Here is a 15,132-nt window from a genome sequence, read left to right as displayed (position 1 = left end):
CAACGGCTCAATGTGCACGGCAAACTGTGTTGGACTAAGGCAGCAGCCCTGTCTAGTTCCTCTTTCTAAGGTAAATCTTTCTGACAAAGAGCCATTGACTTTCAGTCTAGCTGTGGGTTTGTTATGTATAGACCTGATACACGGAATTGACTTGTTATTAAATCCAAATTTTTCCAGAGTTAAGTATAAAAATTCGCAATTAACTCTATCAAATGCTTTTTCTGCATCCAAACTAATCAAGGCTGCTGGTATCTTATCTTAATGTATTTTATGTATAATGTTTAATGTTTTAATATTATCTTGCGTTTGTCTATCCATAACAAATCCACATTGATCCTCGTCTATCAAGTCTGGTACAATTGTTTGGAGTCTATTTGATATGATTGAAGTGTACATTTTATAATCAACATTTAATACTGATATCGGTCTATAATTTTGGCAATAGTCCTTATCTTTTAGGAGCTTGGGAAGAAGTGTAATTATTGCTTCAGTCCAGGAGGGGAGGATTTTATCATCACTAATAACCCAATTGAAAGTACTGTGGAGTAGTGGTGTTAGTTCTTTACTAAACATTTTATATCACTAAACGTTTTATACCACTCGGAGGGAAATCCATCGCTACCAGGTGCCTTATTTGATTTCAATTTGCCAATTGCTTTCCGATTTTCATTGATTGTTATCCTTGTTACTTTTTGTGCCTGTTGAAGGTAGGTCTAGGGAGTTGAGGAAAGTGAGTTCTTTGTAATAATCTTTACACTTTAAAGATATTTTCAATTTCTTTTGGTTTATATTTGGGCTGATTTGTTTTGGGGTCATACATTTTATTGACTGTAGTTTCTGCTTGTTGTTTTTGTAAACGTCTCCCCAATAATTCCATTGCTTTGGGACCTGATTCATAATAGTTCTTTTTTAAATATCTTGCTTTCATTTCTATTTCATATTGGAGTTAGGTCTGCGCGACAGGGTTTTTCCTGGCTCAAATTGAGGCGGAGGTGGCACCATCCTGATCATGCCCACACGCGTGCGGGTAAACCGTGCCTTCAACTGGCTCAAGCAAACACTTTTTTCGAGCAACATATTTTGTATTTTGAGAGATGTAATATGATTAAAAATACGCCAATGATCATGTTTATTTAAAGCATTATTTTATTAACATAAAAAATACAAATATACAAATATGAAAATTCTAACTTACCCAAAAGAAAAATGGAACAAGTGAAAATTTTACCGGCAAATCTCGCAACCAGACAGAGAACATTTCAGCCTCCTATTTTTCATCCTGTAGAACCTCCTCATGCACTCCTTGTAGTCCAAGGCCTCCTGGTCTGGTCCATCGATGGCCACCTTACAGCACACATCCAAATTCCTCTCCTTCAGTCTGTTGCGCAGAGGTGTCTTCACCTTAAACAAAACAATTCATGCATTAAATATTTTTGTATTTATTTTGATACAGACATAAATAGTGATAGTGTTTTCAATCATATATTACAATTTTGAGTGCAGAGAACAGCCTCTCCACATCAGCAGTCTGGACAGGGGCTGTGAGGGCGATTGCAGCTCCAAGGCTTAGGGTGGGATACAGCTCAGCGGACTCTGGAGATACAAGCCACAGAAGCACCTCCTCCAGGAATTTGGTCTGAAGAAGAGCAAATTGAAAACAAAGATGAAATTATTCTGTAAAACCAGACTGTCATGGTGGTAAATAATACAGTTAATGTAACTGATATATCGTGCCTTCAGATCAGGACTCCTCACTCTGAGTCTGTAGGAGCTCCACTCAGACAGCAGGTCAGATTCCCCCAGTCTTGGAAACTGCTCTGCCAGTGTCCTCATCTCAGCATCCCCATAATCACCACCATTTGTCTGAATTTGTCTGGGAGAGAACACACTGAAGACAGACAAACTGCTGGTGTTTGGGAATCTGTTCTCAATGTTTTCTGTCGGTGCAGTCAGAAATGGCTCCATCACCTGTAGAAGATTTAACACATTTTAAAAAAACAGTCCTTCTGTCCACATTACTCAAATACATTGCTAATACTTGCAGTGTTCTTGAACCTCTCCCACACATGCTCTTGGAAATATGCAGGGACCTCTTCCTGCAGAGGCTTCAGACCAGCGTCAGACTGGAGCCATGCCTGCCAGCGGTCTTTGACCATGTTGCTCTCCTTCAGCTGTGTGAGGGATGATTTCAGCACTGTGACCTGAGATAAAACATAACGGCTCAGCTAGGAATAGCATTTCAATTAACAGGAAAACCAAGGACTGTGGTATTGATCTCATACCCCCTGCTCCACCTGGGAGAAGAAAAGGTTTCTTTTTTGAAAAACCAAAAACTGCCGGTGGATCTTCTCATGCACAAGTTGCATGAGGCACAGGGCAGGGGGAAAGAACTGGTCCTTTACAAAGGAATACAGTCCTTGAGCTGTTGTCTCATTCCGGGCTTGGAGTGAGAGTTCTGCGATGAGAGCAGGCAGAATCCGGCGCATCACATCTGTTGCTTCCTTATTTGACTCCCATCTGGTACTGTTTCCTCCCTACAAAATACATTGAATTTAGTAAATGACAAAAAAGCGAAAATGAATCTGAATAATCTAGCGCTGAATACTGTTAACCTGCAGTTTGTTTTGGGGGAGTTCAAAAAGCCTCTCCATTTCCTTTATGCCCCTTTTGCATTAGTCCTTACTCGGCCCGACTCGGCTCGTCACGCCTCTACCCGTTTTGTCCCCGGTTGTTTTTCCACAGCCAGGGGAGAAGTGGGCAGGTTGGGGTGAAGCTGCTGTGACGTACTCGATTGCGCAACCGCTTTGTTCATGTCGGCGCTGATGAGAAATCAGCTGGAGCCGCGAGCAGCTGAGAGTAAAACAGCCCGTCTACATCCCTTTTTTAATTCTCTCCTCAGCCACCAGGTTTATGAACATCTGCACCTCAGAGTTGGATCACCAAACAGACGTTTTGCGCTTTATAATAAAATCGCCGCGAGTTGCGCTCGCGCTGACTCCCGCTTCCTGATTCAAACGTCTGACGCCCCGCCCCCGACCAATCAGTGGCGCGGAGGATGGTGACGTCAGATATAGTCCCGGCTCAGCCCGGATAGAACCTCGCCAAAATGGTTACAGAAAAGGTATCGGCTTGGAGCGGCTCTACCCGTCTCAGCCCCTAGTGCAAAAGCGCAAGACGGGGCCGTGGCGGGTAGAACCGAGCTGAGGCGGGACTAGTGGAAAAGGGCCATTAGACTGTTGGTCCTAATACTAGAGGCCTGGTAGAACCAGAAGATTGTACCAACAATCCTGGCATATCTGGTGAGGTATGGTACTCCCCTCTGCCCCCTAATGCAGTCTGACACTGCCAGATTGAGGCGATGGGCCACACATTGCACTGTTATCATGCCAGGGAATGTGTCTTGGAGTCTCTTACCAACTCCAGCTTTTCTCCCTAAAAGAATAATTCAAAAATAATCACTATGTCAATCTAAGGTAAAATCAAAAAAGAAAACTCACCAATCATTACTGCAGCTCCGTCACTAGCGAAGGAGGCTAGCTTGTTGGTTGGCAGCGTCTTGTCATGGATTACCCGCAGTATGGTGTCATATAAAGTTGCAGCATCCCCAGCAGACACTTCACCCAAATGCAGCACCTTGGTTTGAACTGCTGTGCGTCCCACTTGGTTCGGTCCTAAAAAGCTAAACATAAAAACAAATATTTAGTTGAATTATATGTGGTTGAAATTATTTTATTACACATCAATTTTATTTAATTGTACAAAGTAATCTCACCTCACAACTAGACCCAATTGCTTGGTGACAGAGATGTCAGTGGTCTCATCAACCATTAATCCCCACACTGGGGATTTTGACACCTCTGCCACCAACTGGTCATCCAAAATCTGGCCGATGACCTCCACCATCTCATCAATGATATGGCTGCTGGTGTATTTGGTGTTGGCACTGACCTGGGGGCAAAATAGTAATAAGGTTGGCCTACTTTATAGTAGAATAATTATGTGAAAAATGTTCAATGTACAGTGACGTGATTAAATAAGAATTTACATTCAAACCATCAAAATAAGCACAGCCCAAGCGCTTGCATAAGCGAATAATGGGATCATAGCTTGTGTGGTGGGGCCACTTTTGCTTGAGGCATTCATATATTATCTTGAAGCAGCCTTCAAGAGCTCTGTGGTCCATGTCTACCTGTGCAGCAATGGCACGCTGTAGTGTCCTCCCTAAAAACACAAACCAATTATTTGTTTTAAAAACTTTAATTTTAGTTTGTAGTAACTTTCATAGTTGAATGGTTTTTTTTTTTGGTTTTTTTTTTACAGCAGGTGCTACCTTCTTTAATGCACTTCTCCTTCTCTTCTGCTGCTTTATGAAGGGCTGTCATCTCATGCCTTTTTAATGTGTCCAGCCTGTAGTTGGTAGATGGCTGTCTAACAAGGCCAGCAGCAAGTGCCTGCTGCGTGGGGGCAGAGTGCTTTTGGCATAAATGACAGATCATACCTTCATCAGTATGCTTGAGCCAGGTAAATAGGTTCAGCCACTGTCGGTCAAACCCACTGGCTCTGTGTTTTTGAGAAGATCTGTAAAGATGAATAAAAAAGTCATGTTTAAATCACGTACACGTTGGCTTCGCGTTGCTCCTAATGACTTGGAAACGTTACCCTCGCCTCGCCAGCTCGTCCTGTCCGGCACTCGGACCCTCGCTATCACCGGCCCCTTCCATGTATATTTTTGCACTACTTTCAGCCCTGACAAAATTGCCGCATCTCGTCAGTAACATGATTTATTACTTTTTAACTGCCTGTAACGTTAATTGTCTGCCCTGTTTCACCTGCAATCTTGCTTCTCCTCGTCGCGAGGTCGCTTTTTAAAGTAGTTGCTGATTTTACCAGCCATATCTGCAACGCTAAAACCAATAACGTTACACTGATACAGAGGAAACTTTTTTTTAAATAAACAAGACATGCTTGGATGCAAAAGAAACAATACTTGCCTGTTTGAACAGCCAGGGAAAACCAGGACACCGATTTTAAATACCACTGGCGGTAAAACGCAGAAAATAATTCTCAAAATTAGTCTTCTTTTTCTTCTGGTCTGGTGCACTGTCTTTGAAACAGCGCCCTCATAGTGGCGTAATGCTTTAACTGCAGTTAAAATGACATCCTTCCAGTCCAACGCCTGCCAGATAATAACAATTTTTATGACGTCAGAGTTTTAAGAGCTGGGGGCGGCACGAAATTAGGCGGGAATGCAGGAAAAATAGTATAGTCGATGTTTCTCGGCTTCTACTCTGTGCGATGTACAAAATGACTATCGTGAATATTCGAGTATACATTGTCACGTATTTGCTTTTAGCCGCGGGCATTAAATTACAGACTTTTCACACTCTCTCGTCTCTCCTTCGTAGAGACAAAACAAGCGCCCCCTGTTAGATACGTCAGTCACATGCTGTTGAGCATGCATCGTTATACGACCAGCAGCTGGTGTCGGCGCTGCGGTCCGGTCCGCCGGTCAGTTCCACCCCACTTTAACTTTAATTTAATTTCCCAAACGCGGCCTGTTTGCGCCGTGAGCTCATCCGCGCGGTTACTACGCGCGACGGACTCTTTTCAAAGCAAAGTGGGACGGTTTAGTAAAGACGGGAGGGGATGTTTTCTCCTTGCACGAGGCACACGGCTCTTCGGCACGCGTCCGCTCGCCGCTGAGCCTTTCTCTTCCAGAGCTGAGAAACGTCACCTAGTGTTGCTTAAATGTGGCCACATGAAATCAATCACTATCATCGAAAAAAAAGTCAATATGACTATATGACATCGTATTTCTAAAAGTAAGTGAAAGTGATGCAAAGTAAAGGAGGAGAGGATGAAACATTGCAGTCCCTAAACCTACATTAGTCTGAATATAAAGGTGCTCTAAGGGCCCCCTCCTGCTCAGAGCAGCTCATCCTGGTAAAACCGGGACCAGAACATGTTCTTAGCAGATGTTCTTCAGACGGGGAGTCAGAGAGATGCAACGTGACACTTTTTATGTCTGTGCCATTCACTGCTTAGTAACTGTTTAATAAATACTGTTTTGGTAAATTTGACTTATTCCGCCTTTTTTGGTTGGAAGTTAATTAAAACTTAAACCTAAACTTTATTTATTTATATAGCACTTTTCATGCAGCTGGAGTGCAACACAAAGTGCTTTACATTAATACATAAAAAAAAAAAATCTCCCTTGACCCCCCCACTCCCCGTACCCTTATTCGTACCGAAAAATTAGATGCGGACTACTAAATATACGATCGTTTGAATGAATCCGCCCGGCTACTTTAATCATCACATTCCTAGAAACACGGGCCGAGGCGGAGGAGTCGCAGCAATTTATAACTCCAGTCTCCAAACAAAAATTGAACCTAAATGCAATTATAATACATTTGAAAGCCTCACGCTTAGTCTGAAATTTCCGAGCTGGAAATCAGAGAAGCCAGTTGTGTTAGTGGTAGTGTACCGGCCCCCTGCTGGTGCTTATCTAGAGTTTCTGTCTGAATTTTCAGATTTCCTATCTGGATTATTGATCAGTACAGATAAATTCATCATAGTGGGTGACTTTAATATTCATATGGATGTTGAAAGCGATAATCATAAATTAGCTTTCGATTCTCTTCTAGAATCAATGGGTATCACAAAAATAGGATAAACCGACGCAGTGTTTTAATCATGCTCTCGTTCTCACCTACGGTGTTGAAACCGATGATCTGTTGGTGTCACCTGTAATCCGACCATTACTTAATAACGTTTGAATTTAATATTGTCGATGTTGAAGTGCAAAATAGGAGTTATTATTTTAGCAGATTTTTGTCTGATGAAGTTATTGCTAAATTTAGGGAGGCCATTGCTCATCTTACGACAGTGGGAAATAGTGAAGCAGTAGAGGCCAGTGACCTGGGTTCTGCCTCTGCAGTTGTTGATTTCCTTGTTAGTAACACTGCTGATCTGTTGCACTCAGCTTTAGATGAAGTTGCTCCTTTGAAAAGGAGGGTTTCCAACCATAGGAGCTTAACTCCCTGGTATAATTCAGATATCCGCATGTTGAAACAAAACGTGCGTAAAATGGAAAGGAAGTGGTACTCTTGTAAGTCTGTAGACTCTTATCGTGAATGGAAAGATATTCTAATAGTATATAAAAAAGCCATTTGCAAAGCCAGAACAGCTTATTATTCAACGTTGATAGAGGATAACAAAAGTAACCAACGTTTTCTGTTCAGCACTGTAGCCAGGCTGACAAAGAGTCACAACTCTGTTGAGCCGTGCATTCCTGCAGCTCTCAGTAGTGAAGACTTTATGAGCTTCTTTAACAGTAAAATCATGAGAATTAGAGAAGAAATCAACCAGCCGGTTGTAGGTGTTTCTTCAGTTTTGATCCTATAGACCTCCCTGAGCTGACGTCACTCGTCAATAGAGCTAAGTCAACCACATGTATGTTAGACCCCATCCCGACTCGACTATTCAAAAATGTTTTTTCTCTTATTGGTACGACAATACTGGAACAAATTAACCTATCTCTAAGTTTAGGATATGTACCACAGGTTTTCAAAGTTGCAGTAATTAAACCTTTACTTAAAAAACCTTCTCTTGACCCAGACACCTTAACTCAGGGGTTCTTAACCTTTCTGACCTTGGGGCCCAATTTTTTCAGTACAGAGTGGCCCGAGGCCCGTTAAATATTAACACTGTATAGCAGCGAAGGTCCAGAACATCATAATAAATATATATATATATATATATATATATATATATATATATATATATATATATATATATATATTCAAGTAGCCTCATAGTTGTGTCAACATCTGCATCTGACTGTTATATTAAAAAAGTACATATTTGCCCATTAACATGTGTAACTTCAATTACACATTTTTTTCTCTTAAAAATAAAATAAATAAATAAGATTTTATTTTATTTTTCAAATGCTATCTTATTTTATTTCTTTACCAGCAGTTTGAATTTCCCCTTTTCTTTGTTAATTGTCTCAACACATTTTTATAATAAATTAATATAAACACATCTTAGCAATTTAAAAGTTTTGCAGTTTTTCTTTCTTCCCCTTAATCTTATGCCCTCACTTTCTGTCGTTCAGTGAGAGAACTGAGCTCTAATTTCTCCTGCCAGGACTTTAAATCTGGGCTGGATGGTGTCAGGTTCTCATGCACATGAGAAGGTGCTCATTGATGAACCTGGAACGATATTTAGTTTTAATTATGTTCATTGTGGACAAAGCTGCTTCACAGCTGTATGTGGACCCAAACATGTTTAAGATGGTCAGCTTATTTTCTGTGACTTCAGTTCAGACTTGAGTGGATATGTTTGATGAAAAACTTTGTGTTTTGTTTCAGTGGCGTTTCACTTTCGCACTTTGAACGCCACGGTCTCTGAACGTATGAGACACTGGTTTTGTCCCAGTGGGAAGACTGAACCAGGATGAATCTGTCCATTCCGGGTTGAACTTCCCTTTCCACCTGTTAGGCTTCTCATCTCTGTAAGAGTCAAGCTAATTACTTACTAAGTAACTTACTAAGTTTTATTTACATTAATAAGTTGTCAGGACTGCGCGTGTCGGATTTCATCCGAGCCTGATCAGCTGAGACGGCCGGGCAGAACCCGCAGCTCTCTGGCCGCTGCAGCAGAGTCACTTTCCGATGCTTTTGCGAGCCCGAACAACAGTCCAGTCCAGCAGACACATCTACATGTACAATCCTTCAGCAGTAATGATGGAGCCCACCGCCCGAGCGGCACCGACCTCCCCGGCTGCGCGGACGAGTCAGGATAAATGATCACGCCGCGCTCGCTCGCTCTGGGCGCAGACCCAAGTAATCGATCCCTGATCCTGGCGGATCTAAACGTACTCTGTGCAAAATGAAGGATTTTCTCTATAAATACACACCATTTATCTTACTATTACACCTAGAGCTAGCTGAGGGTCTTCTTCTCCTCATTTGGTCGGGAGTTGCTATGCAGTCCCGCGGGCCGCGGCCCCCGCGGCCCACACGTACAAAACTGAATTTTTTTCGCGGCCCACTAGATAGCGCTCGCGGCCCAAGTGTGGGCCGCGGCCCTATGGTTAAGAATCACTGCCTTAACTGATTATAGACAAATTTCCAACCTTCCATTTGTATCTAAAATTCTGGAAAAAGCAGTTTCAAGCCAGTTACCGTATTTTCGCGACCATAAGGCGCACATTTTTTTTTTTTTTTTAATGTGCCGGGCGCCTTATGAAACAGTGCGCCGTGTCTATTACCTGAATTATGGTAATGTGAGGCCGGCCACCATGAGAACGGTAAAGGGAGAAGGGGGCGGGTGAAGCCCCCGTGAGTTGCGACGTGAATGAGACCATCCACTGAGCTGTTCTAATGCGAAACAGATGATGAAGACTTTTAAGGATTTGCTTGATGTGTAAAGTGAAATAAAATACAATCAAACTAAGTTTTGCTCCCGCTAGATTTTTAAATAAGCACACTTGTGTGTGCGTGTTCTGCAGAGCGCGTGTGTTTTGCATGTCTGGAACCGAGCATGCACCTGCCGTGAGTTCGCGGATCCGATCGCCGCATCCCCGCGGCAGATCCGGCTGAAATGCCGGTTAAAGCCGCGGTGATGGGCGCTGCTGCAGCCCGACTTCCTGGTCCCCAAGCGGGGTCCGATGACCTGGTTCCTGGCCGCTTTAAGAGCAGAGATTTCTGAGGTACGTCTCAGGTCGGACCAGCTTCACCCTCCGAGATTTGCAGCCAAATCTGTCGGTTACAAACCCGGTACCGGACCCCGACATGCGCGTGTGTGTTTTTCGCGGCGCGACACACACACATTCTCATTTATGTGGTGCTTGCCTGCCGCGCTGATGGACAGAAACTGTATGGGGATTTTTTTTTTTTTTTTTTTTTTTTTTTTTTAAATTGATCTTTTTAGAAAAGAAAACAACATACAATGACAACATGAACACAAATAATCAAAAATACGAATTATGCATTATACATTGTCCCTTTTTTTTTTTTTTTTTTTTTTTTTTTTATAAACACACAGAACTAAGAACAGAGTCTCTGTAGAGTTAAAAAAAATAAATAAATAAAATAAACAGATGAGCAACAAATGAACAATGGAGGAGAGTATGGATGAGCAAATGCGGCATACAAAAACAAATGCAGTGATAAATGCAAATGCCCATCACTAATATCCCATTAACTGGAAATAATAATAATAAAAAAAAAAAAAAAGCAAGCAGCATAAAATGCAGCATAAATAACAATAATCAAAACAAATAAATAAACTGAAAGAAATTAAAAGAAAATTAAGGTAAGGGGGAGGGATCAGTCGGTGGGTAGAGTCTTCAATGAGTTAAAATAATCTACGAAAGATTGCCATTTACGAACAAATTTAGATGAGTTGCCTTTTACTGAATATCTCACCTTTTCAGATTTTAGAAAAAACATAACATCACTAAGCCAAAGAGCAATAGACGGAGACTTGGGGGATTTCCATGAGAGTAGGATACGACGTCTAGCTAGAAGAGATGTGAAAGCCAATACTTCTGACTGTATGGGGCTGATATGTGAGGAGTCAACCGAAAGTCCGAATATTGCTATGAGGGGGGCCATAACAACATTTTTCACCAGAACTTTAGACATGATCACAGAATAGTCACTCCAAAATTTCTGTAATCTAGGACAGGAGAAAAACATGTGACTTAAATTGCAGGGAGAGCCCTGGCATCTGTCGCATAAGTCTGCAACGTTGGGATATATTTCGGATAATCGGGATTTTGATAGATGGGCTCTATGCAGCACCTTGAATTGAATAAGTTCAAGTCTAGCGCAAGGCGTGCTAGATCGTATGCTACGGATAGCTTTATCCCACAGCTCCCCTGTGAAGTCCAGTGTATGGGGATTTTTAAAAGAAAAACTTTGCATAAGACGTTTCCAGCCGGAGTCATTATAAGGACGAATGAAAAGAGGTGGCTGGATGAAGGAATGATGATCATGTGGGTGAGACAGGTCTGGAAATTCGGACTGGCGCAGCTGAATTAGCGGAGCAGAGCTCCTGTCGGATACAACCCGGTACCGGCTTCCCTGACAGCGCGTGTGTGAGCGGGACCAGCGGGGGGGGGGACCGGGACCCGGGACCGGGACCCCGGACCCGGTCCAGCGCGGGGGAGCAGACGGGGAGCGGACCCGGTCCAGCGCGGGGGAGCGGAGCGGTACCCGGGACCGCCGCGGTCGGGATCCGCAGCACAACGGGGTATGAAAAGTTTATTTACTCTTGTGCTTGGCTGCCACGCTGATGGACAGAAACTGCCGGCTATGGTGATTTTTAAAAGAAAAGCGTTGCCTAAAGAGACTTTTCCAGCCAGAGTGAAATGAAAAGGGCTGGATGGATGAGGAGATGATCGGGTGGCTGAGACAGGTTTATGTGCGGCGCCCCGGTGGTTTTTTTTTTATTCTTTAATGCAGAAACAGAATATGAACCTTTTTGAAGGGTTTGATTGATGTGAAAAGTGAAATAAAATATCAAATTAAGTTTTGCTTCCGCTCTATTTTTAACGCGTGTGTGTTTTGCAACGCATGTGTGTGCAGCTCCGTCTCCGTAGACGGCGCCTTTTGGGTCGGTGCGCCGTATGTGTGTTTTAAAACCAAAAATGACACACAAAACTGAGGGTGCGCCTTTCCACACAGTGCGCCATATGGTTGTGAAAATACGGTATGTGACTATTTGTATAGAAATGATCTGTTTGAAGTCTTTCAGTCAGGGTTCAGAATGCATCATAGAACAGAGACAGCACTGGTTCGAGTCACGAATGATCTCCTTATGGCCTCAGATAAGGGATTGGTTTCCATTCTGGTCCTACTGGACCTCAGTGCTGCTTTTGACACTGTAGATCATGGCATTTTACTGCGCAGGTTAGAGCATGTTGTTGGGATTAAAGGGACAGCTCTACGTTGGTTTAAATCATATCTATCTGAGAGGTTCCAGTTTGTTCATGTACATGAAGTTTCTTCAGAACAATCAAGGGTCTGTTATGGTGTTCCACAGGGTTCAGTGCTAGGGCCAATCTTGTTCAGTTTATACATGCAGCCATTGGGAAGTATAATCCAGAATCAAGGCATACTGTTTAATTGTTATGCTGATGATACGCAGCTCTATTTGTCTATGAAGCCGGAAGAAACAGAACTGTTAGTTAAACTTCAGGCATGTCTGAAGGACATCAAGGACTGGGTGTCCAGACATTTCTTGCTTCTAAATTCAGATAAAACAGAGGTTATCATTCTTGGTCCAGAACATCTTAGGAAGGGATTAGATGGTGTTGCAATGGCTTCCAGTGCAACTGTGAGAAACCTTGGTGTTGTTTTTGATCAGGATTTGTCGTTTAAACCATATGCTAATCAGGTTTGTAAAATAGCATTTTTCCATCTCCGTAATATTGCAAAGATTAGGAAAATCGTCTCGCAGAGTGATGCAGAAAAACTAGTTCATGCGTTCGTATCTTCTAGACTAGATTACTGTAATGTGTTTTTAGCAGGATGTCCAAGTAATTTGCTGAATAGGCTCCAGCTGATCCAGAATGCAGCAGCACGAGTACTGACAGGAATCAGCAGGAGAGACCACGTCTCTCCAGTGTTAGCGTCGCTCCATTGGTTACCCGTAAAATTCATAATTCAATTTAAAATTGTATTACTTGCGTATAAAGCCCAAAACGGCCTAGCTCCTCATTATTTGCAAGACCTGATAGTGCCTTACGTTCCTGTCAGAGCTCTCCGTTTTCAGAGTGCAGGTTTACTCGTAGTTCCTAGAGTATTCAAATGTAGATTTGGAGGGCGGGCGTTCTGCTATCAGGCACCACTACTATGGAACCAACTTCCAATCTGGGTTAAGTAGGCTGACACCACCTCCACCTTTAAAACTAAACTTAAAACATTTCTGTTTAGTAAAGCCTATAGTTAGTGTTTAGTAAACCTCTAGCTGCTGTTGGTAAATCTCTAGGTGGTGTAAACTCTAGTGTGTTAGAGTCGCTCCTGTAGTTTTTTGTGCTGGCCCCCCCTTCTCTTCTCTTTTTTCTCTTTTGTACATGTTGCAGCATCCTCTGCCGGTGGTGAAGAGCATCTCTGAATGCAAAACACCGGATCCTGCAGTGTGGGAGTGAGGGGGCAGGGTAACGGCCCGGGCAGGCGGGGGAGAGGTTTGTCCGTCAAGACTCCTCTCCCTGGCCCTGCCCCTTCTCAACCTTTCCCCAACCTTCCACCCCAACCTGGGACTTGCTGATTGGGCCGGAATCGTGAGTCACGACGGGAGCAGATTCCATAGGTTCCATAGGTTCCATAGGTTCAGCCTCCGCTGCTGAAACCACGCCCACAACCAGCTCCCTCCGCCGGCTGGAGCTTCAGCCATTGTTCAGCAGCGGTGACTGTTTTCCACCGGTTTCAACAGCGAGGGACAGTTAAAATTAGGTTTTGCATCGACATTTACCCTCATGAAAGGATCAGTTCCAACAGCACGGACCCGGCAACTGCACACAAGTCAGCGGTAAGTGACCTTCATTTTTATGTTATTTGTATTTGTATGATCTTTGCATGGGCAAAGTATTTAGCTTAGCTCCGGAGCACCGGGGCCGCATACGGAGCTGCCGGAGCTGCTCACGGACCGGACCGTCGAGGAGCCCCGGGTTCGGAGCTCCGAACCCGGGAGCTCCGAGGGAGCCCCGAGCCCGGAGCTCCGAACCCGGGGGCTCCTGGCTCGGGGCTCTATTAGTACCGTAATATTTTTTATTTTTTATTTGTTTATTGGCTTTGTCTCGAACACAACAAAACCCAATCAAATTAAAAGCATCAGAATAAAAAAAATAAAAATAAAAGCAAAACAATTTAACAGTCTCATTCAAAAATAAAACACACAGCAAAACAATGTGTTCGAGAGGGAACAGGAGGAAGCAGAACGCTTATTTAGTCCTGTCCCTTCCTCACAATATCATATATAAACTATAAAAATTAAATAAAATTAAAAGAAAAGAAAAAGAAGAAAAGAAAGGAAAAAACAAAATAACAAAAAATAAATAAATACAACACAAACAACCAATAAGCAATATCAGTAATTATAATCATAATTGAACCGGTCTCCTCAATATCCTAAATTCCAGAGTCCATCTCCCCGTCACCTCTACACTGATCCACAAACAGCCTTGAATGCTGGCAGTTGTATCATATATAATCCATTCACAATAAAACAAAATAATAATCAAAGAAATACATATGTAATGTGAATTACTTCCCTTAGAGGTCCCCATTATTATACTTGTCAAGAATTGCTTTCTTGTATGTGTTTTTAAACTGTATAGAGTTAGTACTATGTTTGATTTTATCATCAAGACCATTCCACAAAGTTACCCCACAAACTGATATGCACATGGTTTTAAGAGTAGTGCGTACACATGGTAGTTTAAAATGTAATTTTCCTCTTAGACTATATTGTCCTTCTTTAGCTTGAAACATTTTTTGAATGTTTTCAGGCAGTCTATTATTTCTTGCTTTGAACATTATTATTGCTGTTCTAATTTTCACTAAGTCCATAAATTTCAAAGTCTGTAATTTAAGAAATAGAGGATTGGTGTGATCGAGATACCCAGCATGATTTATTATCCTTACTGCTCTTTTTTGCAATGTGCATATCCTTTGTAAGGTGCTCTTGTAAGTATTACCCCAGATTTCAACACAATAGATCAGATATGGTAATATGAGTGCACAGTACAGATTGTATAGTGTTAACTAATAAATTTTTCTTCTGTGGTTTCAGATCTTTCAAGCACCTGGAGCTGTTCAACGACACATTCAGAAGACGCGCGGTCCTTCCTTGAGCCAGCAATAGTGCATACATTTTATTTATATATTTTAACAATAAAGTTGCCATTTGTGAAAATTCAGTGCTGTGAATTCTTTACAGTTAACATGATTCATTTGTCTGAGTTAAATGATGAGGAATTGGAGTAAATAACCGTGGTGTACCTGTTTAGAATTAAATTCAATCTTCCTGTGTGAAGACGAGGTGACTAAAGGCTGATTTATGGTTCCGCGTTACACCAACAGAGCCTACAGCGTAGGGTACGTGTCGATTTAA

The 15,132-nt window shown here is 42.4% G+C and overlaps 1 protein-coding gene across 2 annotated transcripts in view; it reads left to right on the top strand.

The window, feature by feature from the left end:
- Positions 1 to 15,132, top strand: part of LOC133460773 (zinc finger protein OZF-like) — a 43,194-nt gene that overhangs the window by 24,582 nt on the left and 3,480 nt on the right. Inside the window, exons 3-4 of one of the 2 annotated variants that reach the window (XR_009784152.1) lie at positions 13,103 to 13,548; positions 14,812 to 14,968. The exons of the other annotated variant lie outside the window; for it this stretch is intronic. The gene's annotated coding sequence lies outside the window, so the exon portion shown is untranslated. Of the gene's footprint in view, positions 1 to 13,102; positions 13,549 to 14,811; positions 14,969 to 15,132 lie in introns of those variants that run through there. 2 annotated transcript variants of the gene reach the window in all.

Source organism: Cololabis saira, chromosome 15, assembly GCF_033807715.1.
Source record: "Cololabis saira isolate AMF1-May2022 chromosome 15, fColSai1.1, whole genome shotgun sequence".
Taxonomy (NCBI): Eukaryota; Metazoa; Chordata; class Actinopteri; order Beloniformes; family Belonidae; genus Cololabis; species Cololabis saira.
The sequence above is the reverse complement of the archived record's forward strand: the minus strand, read 5'-3'. Positions and strand labels throughout refer to the sequence as shown.